Source organism: Eulemur rufifrons, chromosome 2, assembly GCF_041146395.1.
Source record: "Eulemur rufifrons isolate Redbay chromosome 2, OSU_ERuf_1, whole genome shotgun sequence".
In the NCBI taxonomy this organism is placed as follows: domain Eukaryota; kingdom Metazoa; phylum Chordata; class Mammalia; order Primates; family Lemuridae; genus Eulemur; species Eulemur rufifrons.
The window spans coordinates 38,734,902-38,749,851 of NC_090984.1; the positions used below are offsets into that span (position 1 = coordinate 38,734,902).

The following is a 14,950-nucleotide window of genomic DNA, read 5'->3' on the forward strand; positions in this document are numbered from 1 at the left end:
CCTACCTGATGCCCTGGAAAACACCTTTAGAAAATGGCTTTTGGGGGAGGAGATTTGGCGAGAGTCACCAAACCGTACCTCATAGCAAACTGATCCTTGGAGAGTTTGCAAATGTCACCCCGGGTCTCAAAACGAAAACAACCCCCTATCGTTTCGCGCCTTCCAGCATAGGGCAGTGGTCATTTGTCTTGGGGCAAATGAGGCGACCGGGGGCCTTTTCGTGGCTCCCAGACGCGCCCCGTGGCAGGTGCGGGCGGCCTGGGAGCGGCGCCAGAGGCGGCCCTGCGCCCTCGCCTGTCCCCCCACCCCCGGGCGGGCGGGGGGTGCTCCCCGAGGTGACAGGAGGAAGCGGGAGGTGGAGGGAAGAGAGGAGGTCCCGCCCCCACCTCGCTCTCCTTTACGGGAAGTGATGTGGGGCCAGACGGAAAATACCCGCCAAGGACCCAAAAAAGGCCGGCAGCGGTGGCCGCGGCGCGGACAGGACAGCGGGCCGAGCCAGGTGAGGGCGGGCGGCTGCCTGGGCCGGGGGAGGCGCGCTCCGGCCCCGGGCGCCCCGCGGCTTCCCATCCATCCCGGGGCCGAACGAGGTGTCGGGGGAGCGGCGGCTCTGCCCTGGGGCTGGGCTTGGAGGCTGCGGCTCCTTCCCTCCGCACCTCCGGGCGTCCGAGCCCGCCAGAAAAGTTGCTTTGCCTGTCCCAGGTCCCCCGCACAGACCCCAGTGATGACAGACGCCGCGGGTGGGCAATTAGCCGGGGCGAGGTGCTGGTCAGGTGCAGTTCCAGGTCTGTCCGGCGTCTAAGGCCACCCTTGGTGGCATCCAGGTACGAGGGTCCCCATCAGGGGGAAAGGACACTTCATTGGCGGGAGAGGAGCGAGGTCCTAGACCGCTCGTGCTGTCCCCTAGTTCTTTCCTCCCTCCCGTTTTCAGTTTCTTTGACGTCTTACACCCTTGATGATAATGGTCTGCACTGCACTCTAGCTGCGTGAGAGAGGTTCTCCCTTTTCCTGCCAGTCAGACAGAAAACCCTACCTGGCAGCCAGGCCCTCGGGTCGTGACTGATGACAGGTTTCTGTAACTATTGCCAAAGCCCCGTCTCTGTCACCAGTTAAGCCAAGTTAGGCCTGGCTTAAGGGACTCTTGTGAGCCCTTGAATGAGCCTTCCTGGCCTTGCTCCTGCTGGCCACCCAGACCCACATGGCCTCCGAACCTTCTGCAGCAGGGACCGCTTCCTCACCTCGGTGGTAACAGCTGTTCTTTCCTACTGGATGAATTCTCCATTCATGGTTCCTGTATTAGTCAGATGTTGGGGTTGGGAGGTAGGGGACCATAGTGTTATGCCATGTAAGTTTTCTGTAATCATTGCTGATTAAATTTGTGAGTGCCCCACTGTCCCTGTTTCCTTTCTCTTTTTTTTTTGAGACAGCGTCTCACTCTGTTGCCAGGGCTAGAGTGCCGTGGCATCAGCCTCGCTCACAGCAACCTCAAACTCCTGGGCTCAAGCTATCCTCCTGCCTCAGCCTCCCAACTAGCTGGGACTACAGGCATGCACCACCATGCCCGGCTAATTTTTTCTGTATATATTTTTAGTTGTCCATATAATTTCTTTCTATTTTTAGTAGAGACGGGGTCTCGCTCTTCCTCAGGCTGGTCTTGAACTCCTGACCTCGAGCGATCCACCTGCCTAGGCCTCCCAGAGTGCTAGGATTACAGGCGTGAGCCACCATGCCCCGCCTCTTTTTTCTTTACTTTCTTTTTTTTTTTTTTTTTTTTTTTTTTGTGCCTTCTTAAAAACTTGCTTTAGGGGAAAAACAGCCTGAAAAGCGGTTTCTGCAGATGGTTAGAAATGACGAAAAATTAACATAATGCTGAAAGAACTTATCTGAGGATCAGCCTTTTCTGTGTTTTATGTTGGTTTTCATTCCTTTCTTTCTTCCTACCTTACCTTTCTCCTTTCATTCTTTCTCTCTCCCTTCCTTTCTTCTTTCCTTCGTTTCTTAATTTCCATGACCTGCCTTGATTTTTAATTTTGATAAAGCATAATTAATCTATTTTTCTTTTATTGCTTGTGCTTTTGGTGTCAAACCTAAGAAGCCATTGTCAAATCCAAGGTCATGAAGATTTATGTCTATATTTTCTTCTGAAATTTTTATAGTTTTAGCTCTTACATTTCATTCCTTGATCCATTTAAAATTAATTTTTGTATATGGTGTAAGGGAGGAGGTCCAACTTCATCCTTTTGCATGTGGATATCCAATTCTCCCAGCACTATTTGTTGAAAAGCCTATTATTTCCCCTGTGAATGGCCTTGGCACCTCTGTTGAAATTTGACTGTGAATGTGAAGGTTTATTTCTGGACTCTCAGTTCTAGTCCATTGATCTATGTCTATCCTTAGGCTAGTATCATACTGCCTTGATTATTGTAGCTATGTAGTAAGCTCTGAAACCAGGACATGTAAGTCCTCCAACTTTGTTTTTTTTCAAGATTGTTTTGGCTATTCTCGGTTCCTTTAATTTCCATATGAAATTTAAGATCAACTTTCCAATTTCTGTTGCCTTAGTTCTAGAATAGAAGTAAGGATTTTGAAGTAGGCAACAATCTCTAGGAGCCAGACTCTCAAGTTTTCTCTCCCAAACCTGCTTTTTCCTTAATCTTCTCATCTTAGTCAATGGCAACTTCGCTCTTCCAGATGCTCAGACTACACATCCTAGAATCACCCCTGATTCTCTTGTTTCTCTCATACCCCGAGTCAAATCCCTCAGCAAATCTCATTGATTCTATCTTGAGAATATATCCAGGATAATAACCATTTTTCACCACTTCTGCTTCTTCCACCAAGTTCTTGTCATCTCTGTTACCTGGATTACTGCAAAAGTCTCCTAAAGGGCTTTCCTGCTCCCATCCTTTCCACTCCATAGTCTATTCTCAACATAGCAGTCTGAGTCCATTATGTAACTTTGCTCAAAACTCTCCAGTGGCTTTTTATTTCAGAAGAAAAAACAAAATCCTCATCATCCTCATCATGATCCATGAGGCCCTTACAGGGTATGTGATTTCATCTTCTATTACTCTTCTCTTTACTTTCTCCACTCCAGCCACACCTCAGGCCATTTGCACTTGCTGTTTCCTCTTCCTAGAATGCTCTTTCTTCAAATGTCTGCATGGCTTTCTCTCTCATTTTATTCAGGTCAAATTCATTTTTCTAGAAACCACCCTATCTAAAACAGTGTCCTTCACCCCTCCTATCATTTTTTACCCCCTTACCTTGTCTTGTTTTTCTTTAGAGTCTTTATAACGTTAACTGTCATCACACACACACACACAAACACACACACACACACACACACACACACACGCACGCATACAATATCTGTCTCCCCACTGGTAGACTATAAGCTCTACAAGGGCCAGGAATTTGTCTTCTTCGCTGTGGTGTTCATAGCACAGAGAATGGTTTCTGACACATACTAAGCACTCAAAAAACAAAACAAACAAAACAAAGCAAAACAAAAAACCAAAACATTAATGAAAAGGGATTGGGAATTATTCTGCTATTCCTTTCCATTTTTTGTAAGAGAAGCAATGCCCATAGATACACTAACATCTCCTAAGTCTCTCCTCTTCTATCCTCTGATTTCTCCCAAGATAATGGCCTTATCTTCCTTAAAAAGGAAAAGGTCAAATAAGTAGAAAGGTGAGGGCTCGTGGTCTTTCCCATGGTGGCAGAGGGAGGCCCTGTGCTCCGTAGCCTGGGCAGACTGGGCAGGGCCATTTAGTGCCTGTCTCCAGTATTTCAGCCTCTTGTACTGATCTAGGGAGAAAGTGAAATTTCTTGGAAATTTAAGAAATGGAAATTAATTTCTTGATGCATGTTTGGCACCACAGTGAATTAATCTTTCTCTGGCTTCTAAAAGAAATTGCCAACTCTGAGACTCATTTTGGCTTTTAATTATGTAACTACTTTAGACTGTCAACTATTGTGTATTTTGGCTTTATTTCCATGACTAGATTATAATATCCTGGAAAAATATCCATGATTTCAGCTTATTTTTGAGTCTTATATTGCAAGATATCTTGGACAAAGTAAGTTTTCAATAAACTTGCTAAACATACGATTAAGTTAATGGATAAACTTTGGTAAATTGTCGTTGTTGGAAATGCATCTAGTCCAAACATCTAATTTTTTTGGACCAGAGCTGCAAATATCTTGTTAGAATCCACCTTGTCCTACTGCTGCTGATAGAGCAGTATTGGCTACAGTTCAATGGGGCTTCCTGCTGAACGAGGAATTGTGAGAATTCTCAGTGAGAACTGAATTAATTTGGCCTAGAAAGTATGGTAATTAATTTTCTATGTCATTTTAAAAATTGAATCTACCGTCCATTGTTATTTAAACTTACCTTGGAATGTGTCCTATCCTCACTGCACAATATGAAAGAATTGTTTTTACATATATATGCAGTATGTATATATTCCTAATAAATTAAAATAGGTTTGATATCTTCTGATAAACAAAACAGGGCCTTTAGGCTTAAAGTCTGAGCCACTAAGAAGCAAAATTGTCTTATTGTTGAAACAAGAGTGGCTCTTGATGAGAGTAATAATTTTTCCCTTCCATAGCCTTCACTTTTTATGCCTCATGCAGATTTTGCTTGGACTGTATTTGTTCCTCTGCCTCTTGGTCAGGAAGTTTGAGTTTATGATCTGGTTTCCCTTAAGCTGATTACCTTGGGAGCAGACATTAGTACTGAGTTGGAGGCAGAGATAAAGGGTTTGTAATTAACTTTATGTCAATAGGGTGAGGTGTGTGGAGTAGGGAGCATTCAGCTTGTTTTAGCCTTTCTGTCTGGTTGTGCAGTACTCAGAGGGCACGCCACACACTTTTTTAATTAAAAAAAATTTTCTTTAGAGATGGGGTCTCTGTCGCCCAGGCTGAAGTGCAGTGGTGCAAGCGCAGCTCACTGCAGCCTCTGAATCCTGGGCTCAAGTGATCCTCCCACCTCCCTGCCTCAGCATCCGGAGTAGCTGGGACTACAAGTGTGCCACCGTGTCCATCTGATTTTTTTTTTTTTTTTAGAGACAGGGTCTGGGTATGTTGCCCAGACTGGTCTCAAACTCCTGGGCTCTAGAGATCCTCCCTTTTCCTCCTGAAGTGCTGGGATTACAGGCCTGAGCCACTGTAGCCTGCCTCCTTTCCTGTTTTTTTTTCTTTGTGTATGTCACTCTTGAGAAGGCCTCCCATTTAATGCTTTAGTCAGCTACTCTTAGAACTACCCACGTACATGGAATCAGATTTTTGCTTCTTAAGATTGAACTTCTAATGTGGGGATGGAGGTAGGGTGCCAGAGTTAGCAAATAAAAAAAAAAGTAAAATGTGCATTTGGATCAACAATAAATAATTTTTTCCTATATCTCATGTACTATTTGATAACTTTTACTAAAAAATTGTTGTTTATATGAAATGGAAATGTAGCTGGTGTCTTGTTTTTTATCTGGCAGCCCTAGTTGGAGGTCATGTTTATGCACAGCAAATGCATTGATCGTGATCATGTCTGAAGAATGACTGAGCTATGGCTCGTTTTGGTGACTGTGCATGTAACCATCTAAAGGAAAGAGAAGATTTGTAAACTCAAGGGGTATTAGAAGTAGAAGAAAGTTAGAAAAAATTTAGTTTTATTCCAGTCTCTTATAGTTAAGGACATTTGCATCCAGAGAGATTGTCACTTCAACAAAGTCACATAGAATTAGTGGCAGACCCAGAACTGGGACTTGGGGACCAAGGATGGGTCTGCTGTGTGATCTTTTCCCTTAAAATGTCCTGTATAAGTTGTTTATGTTTAGTGTTGACCCTTAATCACTTCTGTCGTCACCCACTCATCATTACTTCATTATCACACTGTCCCTCCAGTCTCCAGACCCAACAAGTGGCAGCCAAAGCCATTCTCAGGAGACACCTTTGACTGTTCTCTGAGAGCCACATGAAAGCCACTATTGAAAACCACTATTTGGTATTCCCTGTTTTGATGCCAGACAGCCTGTAGTTCAATGTGTTTTTATTCCTTTTAAGATCTTAATATTTTTGTGCCTTTTTTTTTTTTTTTTTTTTGAGACAGAGTCTCACTCTGTTGCCTGGGCTAGAGTGAGTGCCGTGGCGTTAGTCTAGCTCACAGCAACCTCAAACTCCTGGGCTTAAGCGATCCTACTGCCTCAGCCTCCCGAGTAGCTGGGACTACAGGCATGCACCACCATGCCCGGCTAATTTTTTGTATATATATATTTTAGTTGTCCATATAATTTCTTTCTATTTTTAGTAGAGACGGGGTCTCACGCTTGCTCAGGCTGGTCTCGAACTCCTGACCTTGAGTGATCCACTCGCCTCGGCCTCCCAGAGTGCTAGGATTACAGGCGTGGCGCCCGGCCTTTTGTGCCTTTTTGATACATTACTGTGAGATGCTTTGACTAAGGTAGACTTACTGAGTGTAATGCCACAACAACCAGTGTTGTCTTCCTGAAAGCCTGCTTGCTTTCAGTGGCTCACTCCTACGACATTCCTCAGTGCTTTGTATTTTGGTAGAATAAATATGAAAGATAGACATATGGCAAGGACCAGTGTGGATAGACAGGTATATGTGACTTGCCACATTAGAGATGTGTCCTTTTTACACACTATTTTATTCTTATAAGTATTTTAAAATTATTTGTACCTATTTAAGAAAGCAGCCTTGAAAATGAACATGTTACCTCTAACTGCAGCTAGAATGCCATATTTCAGAACAACTAATCTTGTTTTTTCATAGCCGTGTTGGTTAATTCACATAAAGCCTTACCAGCTGCCAGGTCAAAGCATAATAATAAAATTGGTTGCCAAGAGACCGAAAAATCTGTTCATTCTTATTTGCTGCAGTTTATCTACCTTGGCCTGATCCCTCCACATGGGTGGCTGGTCCAGTCCTCTCTGGGTATGGCTGGATACTAATTTCCTGTGTCTTTGTATCATTAAAAGCAACTACAAGGTGTCTCAATTGGTTAGTTAAATGTGACGATAGGGTAATTTTGTTCCTGCTGTGCTATCCCTAATATGGGCTGGGGGAATGACACATACAGAAATAGGTCATGACTTAAATATTCATTTGAGATACCTAAGAATTTTTAAGTATAATCCATGGTTGTGGTCAGGATTTCTTTGTTTCTTGCTATGTGTGGTTAATTGTCATAATGAATCTCACCACTGCAAGGGAGTGACCCCAAGAATGAGTGAAGAGGTCTAGCATCCCTTGAAAAGATAAGGTATTGTCCTTACAGTCAGATACTGGAGACCTAATATGGCTTCTCTTGTCAGGGGCAAGGCCAGCTCTCCGTTACCCCCTCTCTGCTCTAGGCACATGGGGCCATGAAGTGTGTTGCAGTATTTCCTCAGGCAGTGACTCATCCTGTGTTCCAGAGCTCCTGCTTGAATGTGGAAGAACCAACACAGCCAGGCATCAGTAGGCTAGTTTTTGTTCTCAATGTTGCTGATAATTAACTTTCTGATACCTCACCAGTGGCTCTCAGTTGGGGGTGATTTCTTCCCCTCCCTCCAGGGGACATTTAGCAATGTCTGGAGACATTTTTGATTGTCACAACTGAGGAGTTACTCACTGGCATAGAGTGCATAGAGGCCAGGGATGTTGTTAAACATTCTGCAATGCACAGGACAGCCCCACAACAAAGGATTATCCTACCCAAAATGTCAATAGTGTCCAGGCTGAGAAACCCTGCATTAGACAAACCACTGAACCTCTTTGGCTTGCAGTTTCCGAAGTTATAAATTTTCTCCATCATGTAAAGCTACCTAAGCCTACCTCTACCACTGTTGTTTTTCTAACCTCTCCCTCACCCTAATTCTAAGTCATTGAATATGAGATAGGGCTCAGCTATCTGTATTTTGTTTTTAAGTCTCCACAAGAGACTCTGATGGGCAGTCGGGCTGAGAATCCCTGTCCCGAGGGCTCATGTCAGATGAGGTTCTCATGGAGGTGCCAGGTTGGAGAGGAGTGGACCGCATGGGGACAGCCTGCCAGTAGGAGGGAGTGAGAGGCTGGTATCCAGTGCCTGTTATGCACTTCCACATGGGCAGGAGCCTGCCAGAAGGCCACAGCGAGCCTGACTGAAGGGTTACATAGGGACCTGTGCTCTCAGAGCCTAGAGTATCTACTTCCCAAATTTCCAGCTGACCACCATACCCTTGTGCCACCGAGGAGGCCAAGGAAATAGTAAGATTGGGCAGTTTCTTCATTAACACCCTGTTTCCTGCTTAAGCTTCTCTGCGGGTGTTTGAAAGTCAGTAACAAAAAACCTCACCCTGAGTCATCAGACTATTTTGCCACCCAGATAAGGAAACCACATTTGTTGGCTTGTAGAATTGTGTAAGTTAAGAGCTGGTAGGGACCTTAGAAACTGTGTCGCCTAACCTCCCCTCCCAGAGGTCCAGAGCTGTGCTCCAGGACACATGGCTAATTGGTGGCAGAGAGGTTTCCCAAAGGCTGATCTGATGATTTCCTGTATGTTCTTTTTATGCTCCTATGCTAATATTTCTTGATTGTAACCAGTTGTAAGGTGGGCAATCCAAAATTGTGTTGTTTTGTTCTTCAAAGGAAGTGACTTCTAGATGGAACTTTACTAACAAGCAGAGTCTCTTCCTTGAATCCTTCTGAAATATCACGGGAAGTGAAACACGTATATTATGATTTTTACCTATGTTAAAGCAGTGCAGAAATATCTGAGTACCCACTCTGTGCCAGCTGCCAGTTAAAAACCGCCATCATCCCTTGTCTGTCCTGCTGCTTTTCTGGTCTCATTCTTGGTCCCCGCCTCCCCCAATAGCCCATTATTCACATAAAGCCATCGATCGTCCAAACAAAGGAATTCAGATCATATCCTTCTTCCGTTTAAAATTCCCCAGTTGCTTCCCATTGAGTTGGGTATGAGACCCAAATGCGTAGCCATGGGCCTCTGTCATGCGAGTGCTGCTGGCCCCCTGAGCTCAGCTCATCCCTGGGCCTCTCTCCTCCAACCTCATCTCCTTCCTTTCTGTTCCTTGGAAATGTCAAACTCAGATTCAGTCCTATGCAATTCATATTTTCTCCTACACATTGGACTTTATTTTTTAAACTAAACCAGAATGCCAGTTTATTGGTACATGGGAAATGGAACTGCAAGCAGACTAGATTCTTTTCTTCGAGGACTAGTGTACTTGCCTCCTACTCCATGGGAAGCAAATATATTATAAAAGGAGAAGGCTACTTGGTAAGCACTGACTCAGGGCACAAGGACTTGGAAATCAAAAAGATCAGAGAGTTTTAATGCTGGAAGAGGCCTCAAAGCTCACCATGTTGATGGTTCCCCAAAACTGGCTGCCCATGAAAATTTCCCAGGGAATTTTTGTTTAAAACATACCCACACAAAACAAACACATTTTTCAATTTCTCCTTTGGAGATTCTAATTTGTTAGGTTTGGGGCAAGGGCCGGGGAATACACATTTTACTTAAAATGCTGCTCTAGTGATTGATGGTGCACAACTAGGTTTGGGAGCCACTGACGCAAGTCCGCCTCTATTCCCAGGTGAGTAAACTGAGGCTCAAAGAGATCATGTTCCTCACTCAGGGTCACACAGCTAGTGAGTGGGAAGATGGAACTCAAATTTCTCTGTCATTCAAAAACATAGTAAGAAAGATTCTCAGGGACAGTGGCAACACAGCCTCAGAAACTGTTTATTACTTTTTCTTTATTTACATGTAACTACAGCATGGTGTCAAACAGGAAATACACGCAGCATAGTTTTTCTTTTTTGTTACAAAGTGTCAGAAGAGGACCAGCAATATCAACACCTTCTGGGAACTTGTTAGAAATGCATATTCTCATCCCCACCCCAGACCTACTGAATAATCTGAAACTCAGGTGAGACCCAGAGTCTGTGTTTTAAAGCCATCCGGGTGATTCTGATACACTCTGAACCTTGAGAACCACTGTCTACCGGCACATTTTACAGCCCACCCCTTGTTAACATTAAAGCTGCCGACCTTGGCCTTTGTAGTTGATGACTCATTAACATTCAGGCCTTAACTTATGCAAGCCATCTGCTTTCCTCGTTGACATTTATTCAAAACACGAACTATTGTTATAAGTCTTCATTAGAATGTCATATACAAGAGAGGAAATAGACTAATATTATATTTACTTAGAGCCTGCTGTATGTGAGGCACCATGCTTGAGGCCACTACTTGTTATCTCATTTAATTCTCACAGTCCTCCTGTTAGGTCAGTGTTATTATCCCTCTTAGAAGATTTGGAATCTGAGGCTGATCTTCACCTGCAGGTTATTTATCTAGCTATAATTGTGCTATCTGTTGTCTCTCTAGAACAGTTGCTCTCAAACCTTATTATGCATAACCAGGAAGTCTCTGGGAAGCTTGTTAGAAATGCAAATTCCTTAGCCCTCCCTTGCAGAGATCCTAATTCAGAGGCCTGGGTAGGACCCAGAACTTTGTATTTTTATCAGATACCCCAGGTGATTCTGTTGCCAGTCCTGGGTCCATTTATTCCTGCCCTAATTGGTTGACCAGATAACCCTCAAGGCTTCTCTGAAGTTGTGTGGTTCTCCTGTGTTTTGTGTTCACAGGCCTTGGGTACTGGGTGGGGATGTTAGCAGAAGAAATACTAGTGTGGGAGGGAGGGAGCTTGAGAACCTTTATAGGGAAGTCTCTTCTATGCCTGGCTGTTTCTGCTCTTGCTCTTGCTGTTGCCTCCTAGGGGGTTCCCAGGTCATGTTTTAGATTTGAGTAACTTGTGTTCCTTTCTGTTATCTACCCCAAATTTTGTAACTTTTCTTGTAGCAACTTTGCCCATGAGTTTGTGGGGTACATATATGTGAGCAACTTCTTCCAGACTATAATTAATAACTATGGAGTAGTGAGTTGCTTAGCTTTGGAGGTCAGAAATGGTATGTCATCTCTTTGACATATTTATTCAGGGAAAGAGTTGACATATTTAGTGAATGATTTGGCAGTCCATTAGAAGACTAAATAATTTGGTGCCATTATGAAGGAAAAAAAGTGAAATGTGAGTTAAAATCTAATTTCAGGTATGATGCCTGATACTGTTACTGGTGAGGTGAGCTGATTTTCTGTCTGCAAATTCAGAAGCAGCTACTGACATAAATACCCCAGGGTTCCCATAGTGTAAAAGAGTCATGTATATGAAAAGGTGGTGGAAACCTTCCAGGCCTTTGCCCAGTAGAGAAGTCAGCAATGTTGAATTATTCAATGTCTTTAATATGTCTTAGTCCTTGAAACAAATTGTGTATGACAAAGCACACACAAAAGCAAACAATTCAGCTTTCTAGGACCTACTGTTATACAGAGCAAGTTACAGATTATGTGTCTAAGAATACTTTCTTTTGCCACCTGATATTAGAGTTGACAATGACAATATGCAAGCTACCATATGTGTCAGGAATTATACAAGCATTTGCTCATTTAATCCTCAACAGCCTTTCAAAGTAGATATTATCCTTCATTTTCCAGATGCTGAAACAAGTTCAAAAGGATTAAGTAATTTGCTCAGTGCAGGGATGGGATTTCCAGGGATGCAGGATTTTTAGTGTTATAACTTGGACAGTCCCTGGTAAACCGGGATGGTTGGTCACCTGAGTGCCTCTCAGCCCACTGACCCACAGTTGACAATGAGGAAGTAAGTCCAAAGGGTTCGGAGCAGTCAGGCAGAGGGTTAATATACTGAAACTTGCCAAATTGCCTCACAGACAAACTTTCAGAACCTGTCTTGGGGCCCATTTTCCTCCATTTTACACACAGTTCTAATAAGCCTGGTCATTTGGTTTCCAGGTGGCTTGTCAATTACAGACAGCACGTTTTTAAGGGGTCGGAGTTGTTCTAGGAAGGCACACTAAGTACCGTGGTGAGGGATAGCTGACTGCAGCAAAGGTGGGGACAGAGAGAATAAAATGTAAATTAACAGGAGACATGAAATCAATACATCAGCCAAAATGGTCAGGAGCCATTTATTACTGGGGCAAACATGCCTTAATAAAAATTGCTATTGAACATTTGCTAGGTGCCAAACATGGTTTTAGGCACTTTGTAAGTATTACATAATTCATTCCTTACAGAATAATCCTGCAGTTATTCCTGTTCCACAGATGAGGCAGAGAGGTTAGGGAATTTGCTCAAGGTCACACAGCCAGTGAGGTAAAGTTGAGATTCAAAGCCAGACTGTCTCCTGAGCTCAGGTCCTCAACATCCTTCTTCAGGGCAGGTCGTAGATCCTGAGGACATAGCACAGCAAGTTAGTGATGTTTATTGTGATGTCCTGCATCATCCAAGAAAAAAAATGCAGGCATGGACATTAAATTTTATTTCATATCAATTAATTTTTTAAATTTTATCAAGGTTATACATGGGCATAATTGTACAAGGCCTGTTACAAAAAGCCAGCAGACTCCCCTCCCCCAGCCCACTTCCTGCTCCCCAGAGTCAACCTGTTGCAGGTCTTGCAGTTAGCTAACTTTGCCAGCAGTTACACCCCTGGTCTTGAAATGACACACTTATATTTCTATGGTCAGTTTTTTAGATAGGGCATTATCTGTTAATAGTTTATAGAAGAAGAGAATTTAACTCATTTCTCCATGTAGCCCTACCATACATGTGTACCATTTTCATCCTCACCTTCTCCCCTAATTGTTACATTATAATCTTAGTTAGATCAATATGTCATGGGCTCATCATTTCTAGCTTCAGGCCTTCCCTCGTGGGCTGGGCAGAATGTCCAGAGAAGACTGTTGTAGCCACCTCTTGTGGAGTGTGCCTGCATTCTGGGAGTCCAGTTGTGTTGGTGAGGCGTGGGTGGTGATGGAGTGTCTCAATATTTACTATGTCACATCTTACTGCCTACCCCTGCCTTCACAGCAGCTGGTATGCCTCGGAGACCCTGAGGGCTTTATCCTCTCCAGAGAATAAGCCTTCCAGTTCTGCCAGAGCTGGAGGAGTTGCAGGCTGGCAGGTGTCGGGACTGGGATCTGGGGGTGGGCATTCTTCCTTCCTTTCTGTTCCAACTTAATAATTTCCATTTAAAAACTACTTTCTTGAGGTATGATTGACATATAAAAAGCTGTATATTTGATATATACATTTCGATGAGTTTGGATTCACCTGTGAAATTCACCTGTGAAACCATCACCACCATCAAGGCCGTAAATATGTCCATCACCTCTCAGAATTTCTTTCCATTTAACATAAGACCTACCTTCTTAGCAAATTTTAAGTATATAATACAATATCGTTAGCTATAGGCACTATGCTATTAGGAGATCTTCAGAACTCATTTAACTTGCGTAATTGAAACTTTGTTCCCCTTAACTGTCACCTTCCAGTCTCCCCCCTCCTCCCAGTCCCTGGCAGCCACCATTATACTCTCTGCTTCTGATGTTGTCACAAATGGCAAGAATTCTTTATTTTTTAAGGCTGAATAATTTTTCATTGTATGTATATACCACATTTCCTTTACCCATTCATTGTCAATGGACATTTAGGTTGTTTCCAAGTTTTGGCTACTGTGAATAATGCTGCAGTGAAAAAGAGAGTGCAGGTATCTCTTGGAGATCCTGGTATCAATTCCTTTGGATGCATACCCAGAAGTAGGATTGCTGGATCCTATGGTATTTATATTTTTTAAGTTTTTGAAGAAACTTCATACTGTTTTCCATAGTGGCTGTACCAACTTACATTCCCACCGGCAGCGTATGAGGGTTCCTTTTTCTCCATATCCTCGCCAGCACTGGTTGTCTTTTGCTTTTTTAGTAATAGCTATCCTAGCAGACATGATCAAAATCATTGTGGTTTTAATTTGCATTTCTCTAATGATTAGTGATGTTGAACACCTTTTCATATACCTGTTGGCCATTTGTATGTCTTCTTTGAAAAAATGTCTATTTGGGTCTTTTAAAACATCAGGTTATTTGTAGGGTTTTTGTTGTTGTTGTTATTCAGTTATACGAGTTCCTTGCATATTTTGGATGTTGACCCCTTATCAGATATATATGGTTTGCAAACATTTTCCCCCAGTCCGTAGGTTGCCTTTTCATTTTGTTGATTATTTTCTTTGCTATACAGAAGCTTTTTGGTTTGATGAAATCCCATTTGTTTATTTTTGTTTTTGTTGCCTGTGATTTTGAGGTCATATCAAAAAATTCATTGTCAGGATAAATGTCTTGGCTTTTCCCCTATGTTTTCTTATAGGAGTTTCATAGTGTCAGGTCTTACATTTAAGTCTTTAATGCATTTTGAGTTGATTTTATGTATGGCATAAGATAGGATCTAATTTCATTCTTGTGCATGTGGATCTCCAGTTTTCCTAAAACAATTTATTTATTTTTATTTTTTAATTTTTTGAGACAGAGACTCTTTCTGTCACCCCGGCTTGAGTGCAGTGGCATCCTCATAGCTCACTGCAACCTCAAACTCCTGGGCTCAAGCAATCTTCCCACCTCAGCCTCTTGAGTAGCTGGGACTATAGGCATGCACCATAATGTCTGTAAAACCAAGTTTTAGTTTCATTGATCTTTTCTATTATTTTTCTAGTCTCCATTTCATTTGTTTCTGTTCTGATTGTTATTATTTCCTTCCTTCTTCTAACTGGGCTTAGTTTGTTCTTCTTTTTCTAGTTCCTAGAGGTGTAAAGTTAGATTATTTGAGATCTTTGTTTTTTCTTCATGTAGGCATTTATCACTATAAACTTCCCTCTTTTTTTTTTTTTTTTTGAAACAGAGTCTCGCTCTGTTGCCAGGGCTAGAGAGTGCCATGGCGTCAGCCTAGCTCATAGCAACCTCAAACTCCTGGGTTCAAACAATCCTTCTGCCTCAGCCTCCCAAGTAGCTGGGACTACGGGCATGTGCCACCAT

The 14,950-nt window shown here is 42.9% G+C and overlaps 1 protein-coding gene across 1 annotated transcript in view; it reads left to right on the forward strand.

Annotated features, from left to right (window-relative positions):
• The first annotated feature begins 440 nt into the window (after positions 1-440).
• The window catches only part of RAB27A (RAB27A, member RAS oncogene family), a 74,485-nt gene continuing 59,975 nt past the window's right edge, over positions 441-14,950 (forward strand). The window contains exon 1 of the mRNA XM_069459604.1: positions 441-499. The gene's annotated coding sequence lies outside the window, so the exon portion shown is untranslated. The remainder of the gene's footprint in view (positions 500-14,950) is intronic.